This window comes from Elephas maximus, chromosome 15 (genome assembly GCF_024166365.1).
Source record: "Elephas maximus indicus isolate mEleMax1 chromosome 15, mEleMax1 primary haplotype, whole genome shotgun sequence".
NCBI classification, from domain to species: Eukaryota; Metazoa; Chordata; class Mammalia; order Proboscidea; family Elephantidae; genus Elephas; species Elephas maximus.
This window is the reverse complement of record NC_064833.1, coordinates 66,293,355-66,305,298: the sequence shown is the minus strand read 5'-3', so window position 1 is coordinate 66,305,298 and position 11,944 is coordinate 66,293,355.

Here is an 11,944-nt window from a genome sequence, read left to right as displayed (position 1 = left end):
AGATATGCATATGTCTATTTGTATGACAGCTCTTCTTTAGTATGTATTCTTAGGAATGAAATTGCTGGATCATATGGTATTTCTATTTCTAGCTTAAGAAAGAGCCATATCGTCTTCCATAGTGATTCTCTCATTTTACATCCCTACCAGCAGTGCATGAGTGTTCCAATATCCCCGTAACCTCTCCAAAATTTGTTATCTTCTGTTTTATTTTTTTAGTGCTGGTCATGTCCAGGTAAAGTGGTATTCATTGTAATTTTGACTTGCATTTCTCTGATAACTAATGATCATGAGCATTTCCTCATGTGTCTGTTAGCCTCTTGAATATCTTCTTTGGTGAAGTACCTGTTCATAGCCTTTGCTCATTTTTAATTGGATTAATTATCTTTTTGTTGTTGAGGTATTGAAGTATTCTATAGATTTTAGAGATTAAACACTTGTCAGACATATTATAGCCAGATTTATTTTTTTCCCAGTCTGTAGATTCTCTTTTTACTCTTTTGATGAAGTCTTTTAATGAGTGTGTTAATTTTTAGGTACTTCCAGTTATCTAGTTTATCTTCTGGTGCTTGTGCATTATTAGTTATGGTTTGTATTGTATTTATGCCAATGTATTAGGACCCCTAGTGTTGTCCTTGTTATTTCTCCCATGATCTTTATCGTTTTAGGTTTTTAATTGAATTATTTTTAAGAATCATTACAGCCACTGTGAGGAACCTTAGTGATGCAAAAAAGTGTAAATATAGGATTTTCAAGTTTTGAAAAAAGTTTTTTTTTACATGGCATCAATATTAGAAGTTGTCTACTTTTTTCTTGCCTAATGGCATGGAAGACTCTGAAATTCTGTCGCTGTGACAGCACAGCAATTAGTACGTCATTCAGAGCTGGAGGAAGCTTGAACTTCTTGGATGTGAAACAGTAGCAAGTAGAAGCAAAAATAGCTAGAGTTTTGGAAACACTGTCTAAAACAAGTGTTTAACTTAAAAAAATTCTCTTTAAACATTTGAAAACATAGAAAACAACCCCTTGTGAATTTATCATACTGGTATTATTGACAGGTGGGACACTCCAAAATCAATTAAAAGATGACCTACAGCAAGAATAACGGAATACTAGGACCCAGCCCGGAATCAGAAAAGGGACATTCTCTAGAGCCACAACAGAGCAAAAATTTTACTGTCTTTGTGAGAAAGGTTTCGCAGTTAACATCAGAGCACCAGAAGGATTTCACAGCTCATATTCATCTTATGCGTGTTGGTTGTGTACAAGCAAATTGGTTTATATATTTATGCCCAAATAAGCGTTATGAGATGCAATCACTTTTCATTAAGGACCTGAGTTAAGCAAACAAACAAAAAAAAACTCTTTACAAATAAGTAATGAAATATTCATATATTTAATGTGACTATTAAAAACAATTTTAGAGACAGGAAAATGCTTTTCAATATAATCTAAAATGAAAAATATCAAGTTGCAAGTCATATGTGTGGTAAGGTAGAAATTGTTACATATATCTAACTAAAAGATTAGAAGTTATTGTAGTAGAACTTATGTTAGGATGGCATTGTTATGATTACTTTCTTTCAGTTTTTAGATGAGTATGTGTTATTTAATACATTGAAAACTTAAAAAAGCTTTCTGTTTCTTTAAAGAGCCAGTTTAGGTATTAATTTTTTAAGAGTAATTGGAAAGCCCATTGTCCAGAATGGGAAGCCAAGTCAACAGCACCTCCTACAGAATGGTGGCAAAATGGGATATTTCTTTTGGGGTATACAAAGTCCTTGATTTAAAAAACAATAACAACAACAACAAGTTTTGTTCTACTGAAATATGATGTGTACTTGTTGTTTTCATTGTTACAGAAAACATTTGGTGCCGATAGTGATTGTTTGATTATAAAATTCCTCTTATATTTTCATCGTTGGTCCTACTTCATGCAATTTTGCTTTCAATTCTCAATAGCATGCACTTGTAAAATTTTACTTGTAATTTGTACTTACCAAAGATAGAGACAAAAATTTATTTAAGTTAGATCATGCGTTTAAAAAAATGAGATGTTGTTATGCTGGTTCAAGGGGTAAAGTCACAAATAAAAAGCACTGATTGTAAATAACTAGATGAGTATGAAAAGGATCCCTTGTGGTGCAATGGTTAAGCCTAGCTGCAAACCGAAAGGTCACTGTTTTGAACCTACTTTCTCAGTGTGAGGAAAGACCTAGAGATCTGTTTCTGTAAAGATTTCAGCATAGGAAACCCTAGGAGACAGTTCTACTCTATCCTATAGGGTCAATGTGAATTGGAATTGACTCATTGGCACACAACAACAAAAACAATAACAAGGTGAGTATAATTGCGTGATTGATGAAAATAAAAATTTCTTAAAACTGTAATTGCTTTTAAGACTACCTGCACTTGTATATAAAGAAGCCCTGGTAGCACAATGGTTAAGCACTCACCTGTGCACCAAAAGTTTGGCCATTAAACCCACCCAGTGGTTCCATGAGAGAGACCTGGCCATCTGCTTCTGTAAAAATTACAGTCTAGAAAACCCTTTGGGGGCAGTTCTACTCGGTCACATGGGGCCAATATGAGTCGAAATCGACTCCAAAGCACCTACCAACAACAGCACTCATATGCCAACATTAACTCTTTTTTGGTCCTTTTTTTTTTTTTGAAATTCACCCCATTCTACCCTACTTCAACCATATTTAATTAAATTAATCCAAGAAATTTATAGAAAGATTTATGTGTACACTAAACCTCTGGTCCTTTTCTTATCCCCACTTTTCCCTCATCATATACACCCTTACATGTGCGTGCACACACATACACACAAGCATAAGCACACACTGTCATACCTGCACACACAGTCACACCTGCATACCCGACCATGAAATTCCTTTCATCCACCTATCCCCATTTAAACCCCTTCAAGCAGTTTCATCATTCTTCTTTATCTACTTTCTACTGTTCTCAAATCTTGAGTTGCAATACTGAAGGACTCTATGGACAAAAATTGAACGACACAAGAAGCATCAAAAGCAGATGGAAGGAATACACAGAGTGACAGTACCTGAAAGAATTAGTTGATGTTTAACCATTTAAGGAGGTAGCATATGATCGAGAACCGATGGTATTGAAGGAAGACGTCTGATCTGCACTGAAGGCATCGGTGAAAAACAAGGCTCCAGGAATTGACGGAATACCAGTTGAGATGTTTCAGCAAATGGATGCAGCCCTGGAGATGCTCACTTGTCTATGCCAAGAAATTTGGAAGACAGCTACCTGGCCATCAGACAGGAAAAAATCCACATTTGTGCCCATTCCAAAGGAAGGTGATCCCACAGAATGTGGGAATTTTTGAACAATATCATTAATATCATGTGCAAGTAAAATTTTGCTCAAGATAATTCCAAAATGATTGCAGCAGTACATCAACAGGGAACTGCCAGAAATTCAATCTGATAAACGAAGAAAATATTGAAGTTGTCAAGGATTTCATTTTACTTGGACCTACAATCAATGTCAATGCCATGGAAGTAAAAAAAAAAAAATCAATGTCAATGCCATGGAAGTAGGAGTCAGGAAATCAAATGACATATTGCATTGGGCAAATCTGCTGCAAAAGACCCCTTTAAAGTGTTAAAAAGCAAAGATGTCATGTTAAGGACTAAGGTATGCCTGACCCACAGTATGATATTTTCAGTTGCCTCATATACATGCAAAAGCTGGACAATGAATAAGGAAGACCAAAGAAGAGTCAATGCAATTGAATTATAGTGTCAATAAAGGATATTGAATATTCTCTTGGGCTGCCAGAAGAATGAACACGTCTGCCTTGGGAGAAGGATAGCCAGAATGCTCCTGTTATTAGGAGGGATCAGTCCCTGGAGAAGGACATCATGCTTGGTAAAGTTGAGGTTTGGTGAAAAAGAGGAAGACCTTCAATGAGATAGATTGACCCAGTGACTGTAAGAATGGGCTCAAACATAGCAACAATTGTGATGATGGCGCAGGACCTGGCAGTGTTTTGTTCTGTTGGACATGGCGTTAATATGTTGGAACTGACTGGATGGCACCTAACAACAACAACAAGTGCTCTTAATCTGATTCAGCTCAATCTTGGCCTTTTTTAAGTCCACCCTCAACCAATCTCTTACAACCACGTAGATTCTTTAACATATTGCTTTCCATGTCTCCTGGCTCCTCTGAAATTATTTTTCTCCCATCTTTTCATCCCTTAATTTTGATTTGCAATTCTTCCGATTACATCGTTTCCCTAGAATACCTGGAGTCCCTGACTGTTGCAGTGGTTAATGAGCTCAGTTTCTAATTATAAGGCTAGAGATTCAAGTCCACCTAGAGGCACCTCAGAATAAAGGCATGGTGATCTACTTCTAAAATTATCAGCCATTGAAAGCCCTGTGGAGCGCAACTGTACTCTGACACACGTGGGGTCACCATGAGTAGGAGTCGATTTGAGGGCAACTGGTTTGATTTGATTTTGTTTACTTCTTCAGTATTCCTTCACCCTCAAGGATAGAAAGAGAATATTCTTCACTCTCTGCTTCCACTTTCAGACCTTTCCTGCATCATATCTCAAATACCGTAACTCTGCGACTTTTATATCATTTTACTCTTAATCCATAAGACACCCCCCAACTATCCATTACGCCATTACGCCATGATGTCTTTGAAAAAGGAACTTTTTGTTTATTTTTACATTATTATACACAGTGACTGGTACCTTGTAATGGCTGAGTAACTGCTGTTTAAATGAGTTTATTCTCAGAGTTCAGAATAAGACTTGTTTTCTTTTCCTCCATTCTGTTCCTCCTTACTAACTTCTATGATTTTAATATCTATGTTAATGCCTCTAATAATAATGTTTTCCCATATTTTCCAAAATCATTACATCCCAGTGAATCTTCTCAACTACTTCAATTATCCATCAGTACAGGTATAATTGAGATCATATTTTTATTCAGGATAGCTCCTCCCCAATATCTTTCACTGGGCAACATTCACACATACTTGCTTTTGTATAAATTCTTTTTTTATCCCTCTTTTGACCATTAGTTTCTTGTCTCCAGCAAGAAATATTTATAAATTTACAAGTAAGATTTTACCTTTTCTCTTAGTCTGTAATTCTGGCTCTCTCTTTAAAGGTCATGTAAGTAGTAAAAGTTACTATTTTCAGACTACATTGTGTTATGCCTTTAAACATTTATAATCACAACAGTTACACTTCTCTTGTAAGTCAATACATCAATACTCTCTTTAGACTGGTTTTGTTAAAGATGAGCACTTAACAGTTGAGGGTATCTATGCAGCATTCACAAAGCTAAATAATAACAATATAATGTTAATTTCTTAAATTGTTCATATATTACTCTATTTTTCCAATTTTATTTGACTTTAATGGTGATCTCTGAACCTTTAACACTATAATATACCAAATATGTCCTTACATAGCCTTGAAAAATATATAAACCCAAACCAAACTCATTGCTGTCAATTCCAACTCATAGTGACCCTATAGTTCAGAGTAGAAACCATCCCATAGTGTTCCCAAGGCTGTCATCTTTGCAGAGGCAGGTGCCACATCTTTCTCCTGCAGAGCAGCTGGTGGGTTTTAACCACTGTGCCTCAGGGCTCCTTTTTGAAAACATACAGGGATATATAAAAATTAAAATTGTCTCTACATTAAATACCTTGATATATTTAGCTTTGTGTAATTTTATGATTAGAGGCTTCAAAAGAGGCACATTGGGATTCAATTTTTGCTTCTCTAACATTAACCTTCAAGGTTAAAAATATCACAGCTCTTCTTAGTTATTATTTATGACTATCAATTTTTTTTAATGCCTTTACTTTGCACCAGGCTCCTTACTTGTATTTTGACTACTTACAACAATCTGAAAGGAAAATAGTATCTCCATAGGGGTGAGAAAACTGAAGGTCATACCAGTTAAATGAGTTTCCCAAGGCGACACTCTTAACCATCTTGATAGGACCAGACCTGGTAGCATAAAACCTAGGCTTTTTCAACTACATCACATTATAAATCTGCCCAAAGTCTTTGAATCAATTTACATTTCCCAACTTTCTCTTAGAATAATAAATTCTATAATTTATTGCTTTTTGCATACATTGATAGTCACTTTCTTTACTCCTATAATCACCTCATTTCATATTTTGTCTTTAAAAGTTGATTCTTCAGCCTAGAATTATGGGCGTTATGAGTGTTGGTCACACCCAAAATTTTCTCTGATTGCTTACCTCTCATTTCTCTCACTACCCACTTCTCCACCACTTAAACATTTCTACAAGGTCTATAAAATCAAAGATGTCACTTTGAGGGCTAAAGTGTGCCTGACCCAAGTCATGGTATTTTCAGTCCCCTCATATGCATGCAAAAGCTGGACAATGAATACGGAAGATTGAAGAAGAATTGACGCCTTTGAATTGTAGTGTTGGTGAAGAATATTGACTATAGTGTGGACTACCAGAGGAACGAACAAATTGGTCTTGAAAGAGGTATGGCCAGAATGCTCCTTAGATGCAACTATGGTGAGACTTCATCTCACTCAGTTTGGACATGTCATAAGGAAGGAATAGTCCCTGTAGAAGGACATCATGCTTGGTAAAGTAGAGGGTCAGTGAAAAAGAGGAAAACCCTCAATGAGATGGATTGACCTGCAACAATGGGCTCAAACATAGCAACAATTGTGAGGGTGGCACAGGACTGGGCAGTGTTTCGTTCTCTTGTATCTAGGATCTCTGAGTCAGAACTGACTGGAAATGGCACCTAAAAACAACACAAGGTCTATAAAGTGTGTGTTTACATATATTCGAAGTATTTTTAATTTCTTTTGAAGCAATTGTGCATTATGTCTGCTTTCCCTGTTATTTAAGAGGAGTATATATATATTTTTACAGTTATTGTGATTTTTTAATATAAAGTCTTTTATTACTGGTTAGCCACATATTTTAATAACAATCCTACAATTTATAAATTTTATTGTTGTCTAGTACTTTAGTTCTACTTTTTTTATACCCATGCAGAAACAATCACATTATTGTTACTCCTCTTTATGCAATGTTTATTTAGAGTCACCAATATGCTTTATTAGAATTTTAATATCCTTCTTAATGAAGTTCATTTTTAATAATTCTTTTAGTCAGGGTCATGGAAAGTTAACCCCTTCATCCTCTGTTTGAAATCTTTTTTATTTTCAATTTTTTAATAATCATGTAGCTGGGTAATAAATTCTAGGTTGATAGTTTTTCCTTCAGCATTTAAAATATTATTTGTCTTCTGGCATTTTTGTTGAGGATAAGATTTATTTTGTCATCTAAATTTTTGTGAGTCCTTTACATGAAATTGCTGTTTTTCAAGTTGCATTTGTTTTTGGTGTTCTGCGACTTTACTATGATATACCTATTATTGTTGTTGTCAGTTGCCGTCAAGTAGATCCCTACTCGTGGTGATCCCATGTGTGCAGAGAAACTGGCAACAAAGAGCTTCCAATGCTGTGATCCTTCAGAAGCAGATCATCAGGCCTGTCTCCCGAGGTGTCCCTGGATGGGTTCAAACCGCCAGCTTTTGGCTAGTAGTCAAACACTTAGCCATTTGTTCCACCTAAGTGGCCATGTTGTACCTAGGAGTATATTCATTTTTATTTATTCTTCTTAGGATCATGACATTCCTAAGATAGAACTCTCCAGTTGAAAATCAGCTTATCCCTGATTTTTAAAAAATATTTTCTCATTTTGCAAGTGAGAAATTGCAAAATAATGCCCATAATTCTAGGCTGAAGAATCAACTTTTAAAGACAAAATATGAAATGAGGTGATTATGGGAGTAACCAGGTGGCACAGTGGTTAAACTCTCTACTGCTAACCAAAAGGTTGGCAGTTTGAACCCACCAGCTACTCTGTGGGAGAAAGATGTGGCAATCTGCTTCTGTGAAATTACAGCTTTGGAAACCTTATGGGGCAGTTCTACTCTGTCCTTACAGGGTTGCTATGAGTTGGAACTGACTTAATGGCAACAATTTTTTTTCAATTGGTTTTTTGATATAATGCTTTGCTTTTTTTTCTTGAGATTATTGCTCTAAGCATTAGAATATAATCCTCTCCTTTTAATCTACTTAATGTCAATATTGTACCACTTCATATATAATACAATAATCTTGCAACTCTATAGGTGCATTTGAATTCTGTCACCCCTCCACCATGGCACACAATTCTTTGTAGTGTAGTTAGTTGCCCTCTCTCTCTTTATTTCCCTCTGCATAGTTGCCTTATCTCTATGTATTACAAACCCAAGAAGACAATGTTAAAATTTTTCCTTTAAATAACCATTTGCAGTGTTTTTCCTACATTCTTGAAGATACAAATTTCATCCTACTAACATTTTCTTACAGCCTGAAAAAACAATTTGATAAGTGCAGGTTTGCTTAGAAATTCTCTTAGTTTTCTTCTTTTTTCTGAAAAGAAGTTTATTTCATCTCTATAATTTATAAATATTTTATTGTATATTAAATTCTGGATTAAAAAAAAATTATCACAAATTTTTGGCCTCCACAGTTTATAATGAAAACTCCATGATTAACTGAACTGCAATTCCCTTGTACGTGAGGCGTCATTTTTCTCTGGCTGCTTTCAAACATTTCTCTTCATCTTTGGTTATCAGCAGTCTGACTGTAATATCCCTAAGCATGGTTTCTTTATATTTATGCTGTTAGGGATATGCTGACCTTCTTAAATTTGTCCAATTATATCTTCGAACAAATTTGGGATTTTTTTCAACCATTATTTCTTAAACTATTTCTTTCTGCCTCATTCTCTGTCTTGTCTCTTTCTGGAACTCCAAACCAGAAAACAAACAAACAAACCCATTGCCATCGAGTCGATTCTGACTCATAATGACTCTATAGGACAGAGTAGAACTGGCCCATGGAGTTTCTAAGAATTGCTTGGTGGATTTGAACTGCCAACCTTTTGGTTAGCAGCCATAGCTCTTAGCCGCTACACCACCAGGGTTTCCATCTGGAATTCCAGTTATATGTAATTAGACCTTTAAATTTTGTCCCATCAGTCCCTGAGGCTTTGTTCTTCATTTAATTTTTTTTTAAATCTCTCTTTCTATATATTCTTCAAATTTATTGACTGTTTCCTTTGTCGTCTTCATTCCGCTATTAAGCTCATACAGTGAATTTTTTTAAAAATTATTTTTCTACACTGTACTTTGCAGTTTTCATTTGCTTCTTGTACTAGTTTCCTAGGGATGCCATAAAAAATTGCCACAGACTGGTGACTTAAAACAACAGAAATCTATTCTTTCTCAGTTCTGGAAACTAGAAGTCTGAAATCAAGGTTTTGGCAGGGCTACACTCCCTCCAAAGGCTCTTGGGAAGAAAACTTCCTTGCCTCTTCTGGCATCTGTTGGTTGCCAAAGATACTTGGCATTCCTTGGTTTGTAGAGCCATGACTCCAGTCTCTCCCTCATTCTTCACATGGCCTTCTTCCCTATGTCTCTGTGTCTCTTCTTATAAAGGTACCAGTGATTGGATTTAGGACTTGCTTTAATTTTTTTTTTTTTTTAATACAGTATGACCTTGTCTCAACTGGTTATATCTGCAAAGACCCTATTTCTAAATAAATCTACATTCACAGGTACTGGGGACTAGGACTTCAAAATATCTTTTTGGGATACACAGTTCAGTACACAACAGTTCTTGTTTATATTTTCTATTTTCTGCTGAGATTTTACTAGCTTTTCTTCCATTAAAAACATATTTTCCTTTACTTCAATGAGAATAGTTATGATAGATGCTTGAAATCCTTGTCTTGTATCAACATCGATGTCATCTCAGGGTTGCCTCTGTTGATTGTCTTTTTCCTTTAACTATGAATCACAGTTTCCCTGTTCTTTATATATTGGGTAATTTGGAATAGTATCCTAGGCATTGTAAATGTTATGTTGTAGAGACTCTGGATTCTGTTAGCTTCCTCAAAAGAATGTGATATCTTTGCTTTAGCATGTAATTAATGTGGTTAAACTCAAACTACAAACTCTGTTCTACCTCCTGTGGGTGGCAGCTCACCTCCAAGTTCAGTTTGAGGTTTTCCTTTAGCAGGGCTATTTACTGCCTACCTCTTGCAGCCCAAGTACCTTTACAAGGCTTGGACTCCAAGGCTTATAAAGACACTTGGACTAAGTTTATATATAGAACCAAAGCTCTCATTTCCGGGTCTTCTTTGTCTAGATTCCTCTGTCACTCTCTGGCCACTCTGGCTGCCCTGACATCCTTCTTCCTCAGGCCAGAAAAATAGTGGGGCTTCTGTAGGCCCTTCAGCCACCCTGTACCGTGCTGCAACCTCAGACAACCCTGGACCAAGGCCATGAAGATAGGTCATTCACTTCTTTATAGTTTACATTTCAAATGTTTTGTTCTCTTAAAAAACAAACAGGAAAAAAAAAAAAAAAAACCTGATTTTTTCACTGTTCAAACCCTAAGGTAGTTGTTTTTTGATATGTTGCCTAGACTTTATAACAATAAATAGCTGCAAGAAGGTCAGTCTACTGAGAAATCATTAAAAAAAAAGAAGTTTCTGTGGAGTTGATTCCTACTTATAGCAACCTTTATTGCACCATATCAAAAGTGAAACATGCAATACCTATTAGATATTTTAGTACCTTTGCATTCCTGCCTTGTTATCTTAAAGTACTGATATCTTGGAGTTCATATTTCTTAAGTTTATATCTCTCTGTAGTGCATTATGGGTGAATTCATTGACTCTATCTTCCAGTTTATTAATTATATATTCTTGTTGAAAGTTAAATTATGGTTCCTGGAATGTGGTGAACTGAATTAACCGGGACAACACTCACCCTCCAAACACATGAAACATACTTTAATTTTGGAGAACTCATACAGCTTAACAATTTAATTCTACTTTAAGTAATTTGGGATTTTTGTAAGGCATTTGTAGAAAATAAAACTCAATTTTATGTTAAGAAGGATTTCATTTCTTTTGCTCTGAAATCAACTGTGTACTGTTTAAAGCATATTTTTTGTCTTTATTATTTGATTAAGGACTTTTAATATTTGTTTTCAGAGTGGAATTCCTTTTTTACTTTCCCTTCAGCTAGTAGCAAATGAATAAGAAATTGATGGAAAGTAATAGCTAAGGAAATTAATAAAGAAGATAATCATATCTTCTTTTAAGAAGGATAATAATAGATTCACCTACATTTTGTTTTATTTCATTTGTCATATCCCCTTGGGAAATATTTGTCTTTTTTTCCTGAGGAGATTTCCTTTTCTTTTTCCTGTAATTAGTCCTGAATTCCTATATCATACTCACATCCAAAACAGAGTAAGATAGCATCATTTATCCTTGCAAATTGCTTTCAAAAATCATTATCATCTTACTAATTATATTGCCTACAAAATTTGCATTGACTCTAGTCACATTTACACAGTCACATTTCCCAGAGATATAACTCCACTTCCTGTATCCCTGACCAAACACTAGTTCCAGCCAAAGTCCTCTGCATCTGCCCACATAAATCACTTCATAAATTAGAGTGAGCATTCCTCACAGAATATGGATTCATTTTTGAGTCCAGACAAAATAAATCATGAAGGAGGGCCAAGAAGTTACGACTGCAGCCTGATTTTCTTTAATTTCATTTGATGAAAGTAGTTTAAAGCTTAAAATTCCTAATCGAAATGTTGTGTAAAATTATGTCCATCTTAACTATTTTATTCGTTTTCTTCTCATTGTATCCAGAGAAGGTCTGTCCATCCTAATTGTTTTGTTTTTCTCTCATCTCATCCAAGTATATTCTTCACTCAGAAGGTCTTTCTCACATTTTTTTCAGAGTCACTGTGCCTTTATCTGCTGCTTAAATTCATTTATGACTTTC